We start from the raw sequence: 16200 nt of genomic DNA on the forward strand, positions 1-16200 counted from the left end.
GGGATTTTTCACTTCAGATGGGTTTTCAGAATGAGATTTTCCTGCTGCTGCCTGCGACTGGCGCAGCTCCTCCCTCTGCAGAGCTGCAGGAACATCCCCAAGCTCTCCATGGGCTCCTGGCATCCCCAAGGCCACCTTGGGCCACCACTCCCCTCCTCCCCACGGCCCTTTCCAAGCATTTGCAGGCAAATCAGAGATGCTGGAGAAGTGGGGACCATCTGCTGCTCCCTCTGCTGTCCCCCACAGCCTCCCTTTGCTCCCCATAGCTCAGTTAAGCACGTAGGTGTTAGCAAACTCTGGGCTGTCTGCAAAACCTTTTGTAAAATAGAATAGACCTTCAAATAATGCACTAAAAAAAAAAAAAAAAAATCCTAAATGCCCCTCGCCAGTCAGCTTCTCTGTGTGATGGTTCCTTGGATGTCCCTGCTCAGCACAGGCAGCTCTGCATCCTCCCCCCAGGGTGCTGCACAGGTAGAAACAAACCAGGACGTGCACTTCCCCACCCCCGAGGAGTTCTATTTATTGTTTTGAGAAGCAATTTAAAAGGGAAAAAAAAAAAAAAACCAAAAAAAAAAAAAAAAAAAAAAAACCCCAAAAAAAAGGGAGAAACTGTATCTATAATATATATATATATAAATATATATATATTTTTAACCTGTTTTTTTTCCTGATGCTCCTCCAGCCGTGTGTGTGGGTGTGTGTGGGTGTGTGTGCGAGTCAAGGGATTGGGCACCGGGGCAGGAGCAGCGGGACCGGCCCCGGGAGGGGAGGGAGGGATTATTTCGAGAATTTGTGATGTTTTAACCGCGATTTTCAGCTAATTCCACCTTTTCTGAAGTGTTTGCACCCTCGGGGTCTGGCCTGGCTGGGAACCCCCCCATGCCCTGTCCCATTCCCTCCCTCCCTCCTCCCTTGACAATCAGTGGCTCCTTCCCAGGGACTGCAGCACGTGGTTGAGACGTCGATTTTCGTTTTTTCAATATTCCTTTTTTTGTGCTGTATGGTGATGCGTTATTGTATATTCCACAATAAGGAGAAAAAAATATATTAAAAAAATGATGATAATAATAATAATAATAATTACCATGAGAAATTCTTATGAGTTTTGTTTGGAAACTCTTTCACTATATTTGTTGTAAAGAGGTTTACTATTAAAAAGAAAAAAAAATACACGTTTCTGATAATTTTCCATGCCTCTGGCTCTTTATTTCCTGCTCTCTGTGTGGCAGGGTGCAGCAGGGTGACACTGGGGACATCCTGGTGACACCCTGGGCTCCAGGTTCTGGTTCTGGTGACATCCTGGGCTCCATCTCCAACTGCTGGTGACACCCTGGGCTCCATCTCAAGGTCCTGGTGACACCCTGGGCTCCATCTCCAGGTGTTGGTGACATCCAGGGCTCCATCACCGGGTCCTGGTGACACCCTGGGCTCCAGGTTCTGGTTCTGGTGACACCCTGGGCTCCATCTCCACATCCTGGTGACACCCTGGGCTCCATCTCCAGGTGTTGGTGACACTCTGGGCTCCATCTCCAGGTCCTAGTGACACCCTGGGCTCCATCTCCAGCCCCTGGTGACATCCTGGGCTCCATCACCGGGTCCTGGTGACACCCTGGGCTCCAGGTTCTGGTTCTGGTGACATCCTGGGCTCCATCTCCAACTCCTGGTGACACCCTGGGCTCCATCTCCAGCCCCTGGTGACATCCTGGGCTCCAGCTTAGGGTCCTGGTGACACCCTGGGCTCCATCTCCAGGTCCTGGTGACACCTTGGGCTCCAGCTCCAGGTTCTTATCAGTGCAAAAATCACCTTATCACTGCAAGAATCACATTGTCACTGAAAGAATCACCTTGTCACTGCAGGAATCCCTTATCACTGCAAAAATCCCCTTATCACTGCAAGAATCCTCTTATCACTGCAAGAATCGCCTTATCAGTGCAAGAATCACCTTATCAGTGCAAAAGGGGTGCAGGGGAGGGAGGAGCATCCAGGGGTGCGTTGGAGCATCCAGCCCCGATGCTTTATTTATTTTCACAAATTCAAAACCGGGTTTATTTCACCTACCAAATTAAAACCCAGGTTTTTATTTCCTTTAACAAGCTCCAAAATGAGTTTTTATTTCCTGTAACAAGTTCTAGGCCGGGTTTATTTGCTTTAACAAATTCTAGGCCAGGTTTATATTTCCTTTAACAAATCCTTGACTGGGTTTTTATTTCCTTTAGCAAATTCTAGGCCAGGTTTATTTCTTTAAATGAATTGGAAGCTGAGTTTATTTCCTGTAACAAATTCTGGGCTGGGTTTATTTAATGTACCAAATTCAAAGCCGGGTTTACTTCCTTTAACAAATTCAAACCAGGTTAACAAATTCAAAGCCGAGTTTTTATTTCCTTTAACAAGTTCTAGGCTGGGTTTATATGTCCTTTAACGAATTCAAACCTGGGTTTTTATTTCCAGTAACAAATTCAAACCCGCGTTTATGTAATCTAACAAATTCTAGGCCGGGTTTATTTCCTGTATCAAGTTCTAGGCCGGGTTTTTATTTCCTTTAACAAATTCTAGGCTGGGTTTATATTTCCTTTAACAAATTCTAGGCCAGGTTTATTTCCTGTAACTAGTTCTAGGCCAGGTTTATATTACCTTTAACAAATTCTAGGCCAGGTTTATTTCTTTAAATGAATTGGAAGCTGAGTTTATTTCCTGTAACAAATTCTAGGCTGGGTTTATTGAATGTACCAAATTCAAAGCCGGGTTTACTTCCTTTAACAAATTCAAACCAGGTTAACAAATTCAAAGTCGAGTTTTGATTTCCTTTAGCAAACTCTAGGCCGAGTTTTTATTTCCTTTAACAAGTTCCAGGCTGGGTTTATATTTCCTTTAATGAATTCAAACCCAGGTTTTTATTTCTGGTAACAAATCCAAGGCCGGGTTTATTTCCTGTAACAAGTTCTAGGCCAGGTTTATTTCCTTTAACAAATTCTTGACTGAGTTTTTATTTCCTTTAACAAACTCTAGGCCAGGTTTATTTCTTTTAATGAATTGGAAGCCGGGTTTATTTCCTGTAACAATTTCTAGGCAGGGTATATTTCCTTTAACAAATTCTAGGCCGGGTTTATTTCCTGCAACAAATTCAAGGCCGGATTTTTATTTCCCTTAACAACTTCGAGGCCGAGTTTATTTCTTGTAACAAATTCTAGGCCGAGTTTTTATTTCCTTTAACAAATTCTAGCCCGGGGTCGGGTTCGGGGGGCGCTGGGGGGGGTCGGGCCGGGCGCGTTTCCCCTCAGCGGCCGCCAGGTGGCAGCAGAGCGCAGCGCTGCACGGCGCTGATTGACAGCTGTCAATCACCGGGGCATGGGAGGCTGGAAATGGCGTTCGAGGGGTGCGAGGGTTTGGGGTTGCGGCGTGGGAGGGTTCGGGTCAGTTTGGGATGTTTCCATTGCTCATTGTCTCAAATGCTGGGGAGATCCTCAGTCCGGAACGAGTTCGTGAGTTCCTCATGCTGGAATGGATTCCTGAGTTCCTCAGTCTGGAACAAGTTCCTGAATTCCTCAGTCTGGAATGAATGTTTGAGTTCCTCATTCTGGAATGAGTTCCTCACTCTGGAATGAATTCCTGAATTCTTCAGTCTGGAATGAATTCCTGAATTCCTCACTCTGGAATGAATTCCTGAGTTCCTCAGTCTGGAATGAGTTCCTGAATTCCTCAGTCTGGAATGAATTCCTGAATTCCTCAGTCTGAAATGAGTTCCTGAGTTCCTCAGTCTGGAATGAATTCCTCAGTCTGGAATGAATTCCTGAATTCTTCAGTCTGGAATGAATTCTTGAATTCCTCAGTCTGGAATGAATTCCTGAGTTCCTCAGTCTGGAATGAACTCCTGAATTCCTCAGTCTGGAATGAATTCCTCAGTCTGGAATGAACTCCTGAATTCCTCAGTCTGGAATGAATTCCTCAGTCTGGAATGAATTCCTGAGTCTGGAATGAATTCCTGAGTTCCTCAGTCTGGAATGAATGCTTGAGTTCTTCATTCTGGAATGAATTCCTGAATTCCTCAGTCTGGAATGAATTCCTCATTCTGGAATGAGTTCCTCAGTCTGGAATGAATTCCTGAATTCTTCAGTCTGGAATGAATTCTTGAATTCCTCAGTCTGGAATGAATTGCTCAGTCCAGAATGAATTCCTGAATTCCTCAGTCTGGAACAAGTTCCCGAATTCCTCAGTCTCGAATGAATTCCTCATTCTGGAATGAGTTCCTCAGTCTGGAATGAATTCCTGAGCTCCTCAGTCTGGAACGAGTTCTTCAGTCCAGAATGAATTTCTGAATTCCTGAGTCTGGAACGAATTCCTGAGTCTGGAATGAATTCCTGAATTCCTCAGTCTGGAATGAATTCCTCATTCTGGAATGAGTTCCTCAGTCTGGAATGGATTCCTGAGTTCCTCAGCCCAGAATGAATTCCTGAATTCCTCACTATGGAATGAATTCTTGAGTTCCTCAGTCTGGAATGAATTCCTCAGTCCAGAATGAGTTCCTGAATTTCTCAGTCTGGAATGAATTTCTTAATTCCTCCGTCTGGAATAAATTCTTGGGTTCCTCAGTCTGGAATGAATTCCTGAGCTCCTCAGTCTGGAATAAGTTCCTGAATTCCTCTGTCTGCAATGAGTTCTTCACTCTGGAATGAATGCCTGAATTCCTCAGTCTGGAATGAATTCCTGAGTTCCTCGGACTAGAATGAGTTCCTTCGGAAGGAGTAAAGCCACAGAGATGTGTTTGATATGAACTGAGCACATTCATTGGCAGCCCAGAAAGCCAACACTGACCTGGGCTCCTCCCCAACAGCGTGGGCAGCGTGTGAGGGGGGGATTCTGCCCCTCTGCTCTGCTGAGACCCTGCCCTGCAGAGCTGCCTCCAGCTCTGGGCTCCCCAGCACAGGGAGGACAAGGAGCTGCTGCCGTGAGCCCAGGGGAGGCCACAGAGATGATCTGAGGGCTCTGGAGCTCCTCTGCTCTGGGCACAGGCTGGGAGAGCTGGGGGTGCTCAGCTTAGAGAAGTAAAGGCTCCAGGGAGACCTCAGAGCCCCTTCCAGGGCCTAAAGGGGCTCTGGACTTTGGACAAGGGCCTGAAGGGACAGTATCAGTTTCTCTGGGTCTGGATTGAAGGCACTCCAGGCAGAAGTTCATGTTCAGACTCAGGTGTTTATTATTTATCAGTAAAACATCCTCACAACCATGAGTTCTGCAGCTTTTCATTAGAAGGCACAAAATGGCCAATAATCTTTTGTTACAAGGTCTTTTAAGACTAAACTATCCACTTAAGAGCTGACACCTGGATTATTTTCCCTTTTAACCCAATAACTGATCCCAGGGGGGACTTTTCTGCCCAATTACAAAATGCCACCCAAACCCAAGAAGAAGAAGAAGAAGGATGACACTCTGTGCATACTAAAAACCCCAAAACCTCAATTTCTCACCAAGTGATGCACCTACACTGCTCTCTATAATCTATTTCGCACTTGAGTGGATTGTGGTATATTCTGGAAATATACCACGGGAATATTTCAGGAAACTTTCTCCATGGATGAGGGTCACAGCCAGAGCTCCCTGGGGGTCAGGGCACCCCAGAGCAGACAGAGGAACATTCCCAGTGGTGCCCTGGGTTTCCACAAGACAGGACAAGGGGGGATGGCTTCCCACTGCCAGAGGGCAGGGATGGATGGGATTTTGGGAAGGAATTCTGGGCTGTGAGAGTGGGCAGGCCCTGGCACAGGTGCCCAGAGAAGCTGGCCCATCCCTGGAAGTGTTCAAGGCCAGGCTGGACAGGGCTTGGAGCAACCTGGCACAGTGAAAGGTGTCCCTGCCATGGCAAGGGGTGGGACAAGGTGAGATTTTGTTCCTCACAACCCAAACCATGCCCTGAGTGTTTGCTGAGCAGCCTGCAGCATTTCCAGCCTGTGTGAGTGATGCAGGACCTGGATCAGCCCTGGACCAGCCCTGCCTTCCCTTTTGAGGCTGCTTATGGAGAAACATCACCATCATCATCATCATTATTATTATTATTATTATTATTATTATTTTTATTATTATTATTATTATTATTATTATTATTATTATTATTATTATTATTACATCAATATTACAATTTATTATATTAATGATATTATTTATTATAGTAATTATAGTAATTAATTATAATAATTATATTAATTATAATGTAATATTATAATATAACATAACATAACATAACATAACATAATGTAATGTAATATAATATAATATAATATAATGTAATATAATGTAATATAATATGATGTAATGTAATGTAATGCTATGTTATGTTATGTTATGTTATGTTATGTTATGTTATGTTATATTATATTATATTAATGTTTCTTCACAATTATTATATTATTTAATAATGGAGAAACCCCTGAGATTGGCTTCACACTCCTGGGAAAGGACAGTTTGAAAAGTGGGACCAAAACCACCCAGCTCTGAGGGGCTTCTCCTTGCAGGGCTTTGTGCCAACTCTGTCATCCAGCCCCAAAATACCCAATTTTTGCTGAAAATGTCATTTTTTATGCAATCTGCTTTTTCCGAGGAGCAGCCTGGGAGCTGTGGGAGCCCCTTGGAAAAAGCTCTGGCTCTTCCCTGGGTGGAGCTGGGAATGGCAGCCCTGAGGATCCATCAAAGGCATTTTTGGGAATTATTCTGGTTTATCAAAGACACTTTTGGGAAATTGGGGATGATTCTGGTTCATCAAAGGTACTTTTGGAGATGATTCTGGTTTATCAGAGACATTTTTGGGGATGATTCTGGTTTATCAAAGACACTTTTGGAGATGATTCTGGTTTATCAAAGGCACTTTTGGGGATGATTCTTGCTTATCAAAGACACTTTTGGAGATGATTTGTGTTTATCAAAGGCACTTTTGGGGATGGGAGATTATTCTGGTTTATCAAAGGCACTTTTGGCAATGGGGGATGATTCTGGTTTATCAGAGACATTTTTGGGGATGATTCTGGTTTATCAAAGGCACTTTTGGAGATGATTCTGGCTTATCAAAGACACTTTTGGGGATTATTCTGGTTTATCAGAGACACTTTTGGGGATTATTCTGGTTTATCAAAGACACTTTTGGGGATGATTTGTGTTTATCAAAGGCACTTTTGGGGATGGGAGATTATTCTGGTTTATCAAAGGCACTTTTGGGGATGATTCTGGTTTATCAGAGACATTTTTGGGGATGATTCTGGTTTATCAAAGACACTTTTGGCAATGGGGGATGATTCTCTTTGTCTCACTCTCCCTTTGTGCCAGAGGTGCTCTCTGCTCACCAGGGATGTGGCAGCCAGGGGAAAAGGAAGGAATAAAAGGGAAAATCCTTTGCCTTGGAGTTTTTCTCACCTGCATTTCCAAGTTTCAGTAACTGAGGAAGCTGGAATTTGTCTATGGGATGATCTTTGTTTAGATCCTCTTCCAGCTCCAGGTCTAATCACTCCCTGCAGCCACGAACTATTCTCTGTGTGCTCAAAGAACAGTAGAAGAATAGAAAAAGAGTAGTAAAAGAATGGTGAAAGAGTAGTAAAAGAATAGTTAAAGAGTAGTAAAAGCATAAAGCCCAAAATAATATTTTTTAATTTTTGAGGTATGGTCTCAGCTCAGAAGGAACCTGCACTCAGCAGTAGGAGGGAATAGAGGTAATTTCAATATTTTTTTGATTTTATTTGGTGTGAGGAGCAGGCCTGGGAGAGCCCCTTTGCAGAGCACAAAGTTTCCATCTGTGGCATCACCAGTTTGCCCTGGTGTGTGCACTCACACCCCTCCAAAAGCTCCCAGCTGCTGCACAGTGTTTATTTTACACCCACCCTGCTCACACTTTGAAGTAGATTTAAGCAACAACAACAAAATTATGGGCCCTGTATAAATCTTTAATCAGAACATGCTTCCCCCTCCGAGCCCGCACTGCTGTGCACAATCAGAACAAATCAAAAGAAAGCTGAGTAAATTATTCATTGGGAGTTTATTCCTGCTTTCCCTGCATGGAGGCAGGGCTGGGCTGTGTGTCTGTCTGGGACTGATGGTGTTCACCCCAGAAAGGCACAGGATGGGCAATTCCCGCTCTGTGTGCCCACGGGATGGGCAATTCCCGCTCTGTGTGCCCACGGGATGGGCAATTCCCGCTCTGTGTGCCCACGGGATGGGCAATTCCTGCTCTGTGTGCCCTCAGGATGGGCAATTCCAGCTCTGTGTGCCCTCAGGATGGGCAATTCCAGCTCTGTGTGCCCTCAGGATGGGCAATCCCAGCTCTGTGTGCCCCAAGGCTGATCCAAACATTCAAAGCTGTTTGGAGAAGGGGCTTTTGGAGGTGGCATAATAATATTTATTTATTTATTATTTAGTATTATTATTAATACAATAATAACAATGATAACTATTATTATTAGAAGTATCCTTATCCTTATCCATATATAATAATAATAATAATAATTCCTTATTATTATAAAATAAACAATAATAATAAGGTAAGGATAAATAATAAGAAGAATATCCTTATTATTATTGTTATCATCATCATTATCATTATCATTATCATTATCATTATTGTCAACACCCTAATATATTATATTATATTATATTATATTATATTATATTATATTACATTATATATTATATAGAGTATATATATTATATTATATTATATTATATTATATTATATTATATTATATTATATTATATTATATATATTATATATATTATATATATTATATATATTATATATATTATATTATATTATATTATATTATATTATATTATATTATATTATTTATTTTTAATTATTATTCTAATCCTCCCAGTGTTTACCCAAGAAATGTCCAGCCCATCACTACAGTGTGTCTGATACAGTGCACTGCTGTCAGCTGTTAGTGGAACCAAACCCCTTGGAATCAACCCCCTTTTTCTTAATTTTATTTTTAATTTTGCTTCAGAGTCACGCTCCACGGCACAAACTGCAAAAAATACATTTTCCAAATGTCCAAAACAGCCAGGTCGAGACCTTTCAGCTAACAACCCCCCACCCCATCCTTGAAACCTAAAGCAGTGAAGGATTTTCCAGAAAATAATGGATCATTTTCCCATTTACCCATGATTCAAGGATTAATAACTAATCCCATCAAAGGACATCTGCTTAGATTGTTCCTTGTCAGTGAAAGTAAATAGAGCCTTTTAGTCTTTAGACCTAAACTCCTCTGAGGTTATTGTGCCCAGGAACCTCCTACAAGCTCTGGCTTTCTCTGTCACTCCTGCTGTGCCTAACCCTGGAGGGAGAAAGCAAAACTTTGCGAGTCCCTGCACATAAAGGTTATTTGCTAGAATGGAGGAGAATTTTCTGGGCAAGCTGAGACCCTCACCCTGCCCTGGGGCTGGGCTGGGGCTGGGGCTGCAGCCCTGAGCCCTCGGAGCTCTTTGTGCCACCCCTGGGCCACGGTTTGGGGTGGGAACGAGGGGGTTTGGCTCTCCTTAAAGCTTCTCTTCTGGTTATGGGGTGTTTCAGCTCAGAAAACATCCCATAAACCCAAAACATCCCATAAACCCACAAACCCAAAACATGCCATAAACCCCATCTGGGGTTAAATGGGAAGAGGAGGAATTGGTCGGGTCTGGGTGCAAAATGCCAGCCCTGAGCCCTCTGAGCTCTTTGTGCTACCCCTGGGCCACGGTTTGGGGTGGGAATGTGGGGGTTTGGCTCTCCCTAAAGCTTCTCCTCTGTTTATGGGGTGTTTCAGCTCAGCTCTTCTGGGGTTAAATGGGAAAAGGTGGAATTGGTCTGGTCTGGGCGCAAAATGCCAGCCCTGAGCCCTCTGAGCTCTTTGTGCCACCCCTGGGCCACGTTTTGGGGTGGGAATGAGGGGGTTTGGCTCTCCCTCAAGCTTCTCCCCTGTTTATGGGGTGTTTCAGCTCAGAAAACATCCCATAAACCCAAAACATCCCATAAACCCACAAACCCAAAACATGCCATAAACCCCATCTGGGGTTAAATGGGAAAAGGTGGAATTGGTCTGGTCTGGGCGCAAAATGCCAGCCCTGAGCCCTCTGAGCTCTTTGTGCCACCCCTGGGCCACGTTTTGGGGTGGGAATGAGGGGGTTTGGCTCTCCCTCAAGCTTCTCCCCTGTTTATGGGGTGTTTCAGCTCAGCTCTTCTGGGGTTAAATGGGGAAATGAGGAATTGGTTGGGTCTGGGTGCAAAATCTCCAGGAAAATATGGGAGGGGGGCTCCAGGGGCTGGCAGGGGGACCTTGGGGGAAATGGGGGAAATGGGGAGGGGGTGACAGGGTTTGAGGGAAGAACCTCGTGGAAACAATGAGCTGCTTGTCAAACAATGGCCTGGCAGAGCATGATTTGGGTTTGCACCAGTGGGGCTCCCAAAGCTGATTTTTGGGGCATGGAGACATTCCCAAAGCTGATTTTGGGGGTGATGGAGACATTCTCAAACCTGCTTTTTGGGGGGATGGAGACATTCCCAAAGGGGTTTTTGGGGGCATGGAGACATTCCCAAAGCTGCTTTTTGGGGGCATGGAGACATTCTCAAACCTGCTTTTTGGGGGGATGGAGACATTCCCAAAGCTGCTCTTTTATGGGATGGAGACAATTTTTGTGAACGGGATTTTTAGGGGATGGAGACGTTCCCAAAGCTGATTTTTGGGGGGATGGGGACATTTCCAAAGGGGTTTTTGGGAATGGAGATTGGGGGGATAGAGACATTTCCAAATCAGCTTTTGGGGTGATGGAGACATTCTCAAATTTGCTTTTTGTGGGGATGGAGACATTCCTGAAGGGGCTTTTTGGTGGATGGGGACATTCCCAAAACTGATTTTTGGGGGATGGAGACATTCCCAAAGGGGTTTTTGGGAGATAGGAACATTCCCAAAGGGGTTTTTTGGGGGGATGGAGATGGAGACATTCCCAAAGCTGCTTTTTGGGAATGGAGATTTGGGGGGATGGAGATGATTTTTGTGAATGGGAATTTTGGGGGATAGAGACATTCCTAAAGCTGCTTTTTTGGGGGATGGAGACATTCCCAAAGCTAATTTTTGGGGGATGGAGATTTGGGGGCATGGAGATGATTTTTGTGAATGGGAATTTTGGGGGATAGAGACATTTCCAAAGGGGCTTTTTGGGGTGATGGAGGCATTCACAAAGGGTTTTTTTGGGGGGGATGGAGACATTCCCAAAGGGTTTTTTTGGGGGATGGAGACATTCCCAAATCTGCTTTTTGGGAATGGAGACTGGGGGGATGGAGATGGTTTTTGTGAGCAGGATTTTTAGGGGATGGAGACATTCTCAAATCTGCTTTTTGGGGTGATAGAGCCATTCCCAAAGGGGTTCTGGTGAATCCAAAATGTGAGAAAATCACCCCAAATGAGAGGAGCCCTGTAATTATTGATGCCTGGCAGTGCCCAGGGCAGGAAGGTCCCACAGGGGACATCCCTTGGGGTCACCTGGGGAGATCCTGGTGCCCAATCCCAGCTCCCTGCTCTCTCCTTATTTCCAGTGTGGAAATAACCACTGGTGCCCGTGCCAGGCAGTTGGAGGGACGCATGCTGTAAGCATTTCAGTACATCTAAAATTAGACTTTGTCTTTTTTTTTCCCCCTACCAGAACACGGCTGAGCGTCTCATCCACCAACACCAGCTGTGGATTTTTTTATTTAATTTTTTTTTTTTTTTTTTTTTTTTTTTTTTTTTTTTTTTTTTTTTTTTTTTGCTCTCGCTTTGGAAAAAGCTTCCTCAGAGATACAGACAAAAAAGAAACGCTGCTCCACCCCTCTCCCTCTCCCTGGCACACGCGAAATATGAGAGAGGAGTAATTACAAACTGGGGGCTCTGGGCCTCAAACCCAGAGCCTGCTCTGGGCTTATTGAGGGGAATCTTTGCAAACCCAATGGAAAGCAGCTCCATCAGCCCTTTTGCCATGTGGGGAAGCTGGTCCTGCTGTGCCCAGCCCTCTGGACCTGCAGCCCTGGTGCTGCTGTGATGCAGCTCCCAGCTCTGAGAAGGGGAACAATTGCAGGCAGAGCCAGTGGGAGTTCAAAAGGAGCAATAGTGAATTAAACGATGGCAATTTCCCTTATTTTCTGCTGCTTAAAGGTGCACGCTGGGAATGTTTAAATATCCTTGTTATCCCCTTCAGTACCTAGGGAACATTTTTTTAACGAGCTGGGCTGTAATCAGGCCGTGTTCGTGCCAGGCATCCCTTACAAGAGCTGCTCTCCAAAAGGGCTGCCCAGAGCGAAGCCCTTTGAGGCAGGAGAAAAAAGAAAAAGGCACCTGCTGCAAGGAGGAGCAGGCAGCTGAGCTGGGGTAGGTGCTGGGGGGACGCTTCACCCAATTTTAGCAGGACAAAACACAGCTCCCTGGCAGTGCAGAAAAGGAATTTTGGTATTTAGTTTAGGTTTGGGGTTTGTGGGATTTTTTCTGGTTTGGGATTTTTTTTTTTTTTTGTGTTGGTTTGGAGGTGAGGATAACATGACATCTGAGATGATCTGATATAAAATTTCCTTACTTTCAGGCTTCAAGCCCCTTTACCCCTAAAGCTGCTGGGTCACATGGGTGCCTTTGAAGGCATCGAGCTTCTGCTCATGGGGGACGCTTCACCCAATTTTACCAGGATAAAATAGAACTCCCTGCCAGTATAGAGAAGGAATTTTGGTATTTAGTTTAGCTTTGGGGTTTGTGGGATTTTTTCTGTTTTTTTTTTTTTTTTTTTTTTTTTTTTTTTTTTTTTTTTTTGTGTTGGTTTGGAGGTGAGAATAACATCACATCTGAAATGATCTGATATTAGATTTCCTTATTTTCAGGCCTTTTCCCCCTGAAGCTGCTGGGTTACATGTGGGCCTTTGAAGGCATCGAGTTTCTGCTCTGTGAGGACATTTCACCCAAATTTAGCAGGACAAAACAGAGCTCCCTGCCAGTATAGAGAAGGAATTTTGGTATTTAGTTTAGGTTTGGGCTTTGTGGGATTTTTCCTGTTTGATTGTTTAGGGTTTTTTTTTTTTTTTTTTTTTTTTTTTTTTTTTTTTTTTTTGTGTTGGTTTGGAGTTGAGGATAACATGACATATCTGAGATGATCTGATATAAAATTTCCTTATTTTCAGGCTTCAAGCCCCTTTACCCCTAAAGCTGCTGGGTCACATGGGTGCCTTTGAAGGCATCGAGCTTCTGCTCATGGGGGACACTTCACCCAATTTTAGCAGGACAAAACACAGCTCCCTGGCAGTGCAGAAAAGGAATTTTGGTATTTAATTTAGGCTTGGGGTTTGTGGGATTTTTCCTGTTTTTGTTTGGGGTTTTTTTTGGTTTTTTTTTGGTGTTGGTTTGGAGGTGAGCTGAAGCTGAGGATAACATCACATCTGAGATAATCTGACATAAAATTTTCAGGCTTCAACCCCTTTTCCCCCTAAAGCTGCTGGGTTACATGGGTGCCTTTGATGACATCGAGCTTCTGCTCAGCCTTTGGGGTGAAAATCCCCAAAAAAAGCCATGAAAATCTCCGGAATTCCCAAACCCTCCACCTGAGGCAGGAAAGCTGGGCACAGCCAGGAGGAAGCCACGAGGTTTTCCAGCCCCGAGGCCAGAAGGGTTGGTGTGGCTGAGGGGTCAAGGATGGAGCCAGGACAGAGGATGAGGATGGGCAGGAGCTGCCTGAACGAGGCTGGCACAGCCTGGGCATGGCTTTGGAGCTTCTCTGTCCTCCAGCCCGCGCCCACCTGCTTCCAAATGTGGCTTTTGTTGGCATTTTCTTTGTCTGGAGAGGCGCTGGCACAGCCTGGCCCAGGCAGCAGCAAAAATGCCCAGGGAGGGCAGAAAAATGCCATGCATGGAGCTGGGGATGGCACCAAGAGAAAGATATCTATAAATAAATTTATTTATTTATTTATTTAGAGACCTCCCAGCTGCAGAGATTCTCCCCTTGCCCCAAACCTGCCAGGCAGTGCTGGCTGTGATCTGCTCAGGCAGCTGTACCCCAGATTTTGGGGTGATTGGGACTTTTGCAAACAAAATTTTGTGTTTGAAAGTCCCAGAGCAGCAGCCACACACATTTAGGGCCCTTTGTGTGGGCATTGTGTACAGAAAATAACCCACACCTTGTCTAAACCCCCTGTTTGTAGGGACTCAGTGTAAATACTCAATCTCAGTGCAAATCCGTCAAAAACCAAAAATCCTCTTTGACTCCAATGTGGCCTTTCTTACAGAGCTTCTCCCCTTTATTTATGGGATATTTCAGCTCAGCTCTTTTGGGGTTAAACGGGAAAATGAGGAACTGGTTGGGTCCAAATCCCCAGGAAAATCTGGGAGGGGGGAATGGGATGGGAGAGGAACGGGGAATTTCGAATCTCCCACACCTCTGAGCTGGCAGGCAAAAAATAAAGGGAATTTCCTTAAAAAACCCACCCAGGGATTTGCAGGCTGCTCCTCTTTGGGGTCCTGCAGGGTTCCCAAACCCCCACGGGCTCGGGGAGAGGGCAGGGAGCACCCAGGGCTGCAGGAGGGCACCTCAGAGGGCATCGCAGAGGGCATTTTGCATTTTCAGAGGGCATTTCAGAGGGCATCTCTGAGGGCATTTTGCATTTTCAGAGGGCATTTCAGAGGGCATCTCTGAGGGCATTTTGCATTTTCAGAGGGCATTTCAGAGGGCATCTCTGAGGGCATTTTGCATTTTCAGAGGGCATTTCAGAGGGTGTTTTCAGGAGGCATTTTCAGAGGGCATTTTGAGAGGACTTTTGAGAGGGCATTTCAGAGGGCATTTTGCATTTTCAGAGGGCATCTCAGAAGGCATTTTGTATTCTCAGACGGCATTTCAGAGGGCATTTCAGAGGGCATCTCGGAGGGCATTTTGTATTCTCTAGAGGGCATTTCAGAGAGACTTTCAGAGGGCATTTCAGAGGGCATTTTCAGGACGCATTTTCAGAGGGCACTTTGCATTTTCAGCGGGCATTTTCAGAGGGCATTTTGAGAGGGTATCTCAGAGGGCATTTTGCATTTTCAGAGGGCATCTCAGAGGGCATTTTGAGAGGGCATCTCGGAGGGCATTTTGTATTCTCTAGAGGGCATTTCAGAGAGACTTTCAGAGGGCATTTCAGAGGGCATTTTCAGGACGCATTTTCAGAGGGCACTTTGCATTTTCAGAGGGCATTTTGAGAGGGTATCTCAGAGGGCATTTTGCATTTTCAGAGGGCATCTCAGAGGGCATTTTGCATTTTCAGGGGCACGGAGAGCATCCCCCCGCAGTGCCCTCGCTGCAGGGAGCTGCTGGGGGATATGGAATTGTTGCGTGGATGGGAATCCCTCTGTGCCGCGCTCAGGGCACACCCTGGCACACCCGGACGAGGTGCCCACAGGGCACGCCCAGGTTTAGGCACATCCCAGCGCCTTCTGCTCAGTTTTGGGGGTGCTGCTGCTGCATTGGTGCCCCCCATCCCCACTCTGGTGTTCGTGGCATCTCCCCGGGTCCGTCCTGGCACACCCGGGGGGCACCGGAGCACCCAAAAACCCCTCGGGATAACCCAGGTATGGGGGCATCCCTCCCCTGTCCCCTGGTGCGCTGCAAACCCGACTCTTTTTGGGGTGAATTTGCCTTTGTTTGGGTTTTCTGGAAGGTTTTTTCCCATTTTTAATGGCTCCGTGCGGGGCGGGGGTCGCTGCCTCCCCCTCCCCGAAAATCCCGGTGAAAATCCCCTAAAATCAGCCGAGACCCAGCGGGATTTGCCTTCCAGCAGGAATTCCCCGCAAAAATAAGTTTAAAGCTCCCGTTTTGCGGCACTCATGCCGCTTTTCGTGCCCGGTGGCAGCGCCTGGCACTGGAAAAATAAACGCGAAATGAGATGGGCACAAAGCTCCTGGGCTGGAGCACGCAGGAGGAGCCGAGAGAATTCCGAAAAAAATGGGAGAAATTGCTCAACCGCTTTGCTCCAACCCCTCCTCTTCAAAGTTCGCCATCAGAGGAAATAAAGAGGCGCTTTGAGTCCCAAAAATCACAAAATCACCGTGTGTCCCGGCGGGAGGCAAAGGTTTTCCACCTTCTTGAATTGCTGCTTTGGGATAAGGAGGGGAAAAAATAATAATCCACTTTATTTTATTTTTTTTTTTTGGAAAAAATAAAAATAATCCACTGTTTTTGGGAAAAATAAAAATCCACTTTTCTTTTTTTCTTTT

Source organism: Ammospiza caudacuta, chromosome 30 (assembly GCF_027887145.1).
Source record: "Ammospiza caudacuta isolate bAmmCau1 chromosome 30, bAmmCau1.pri, whole genome shotgun sequence".
Classification (NCBI taxonomy): domain Eukaryota; kingdom Metazoa; phylum Chordata; class Aves; order Passeriformes; family Passerellidae; genus Ammospiza; species Ammospiza caudacuta.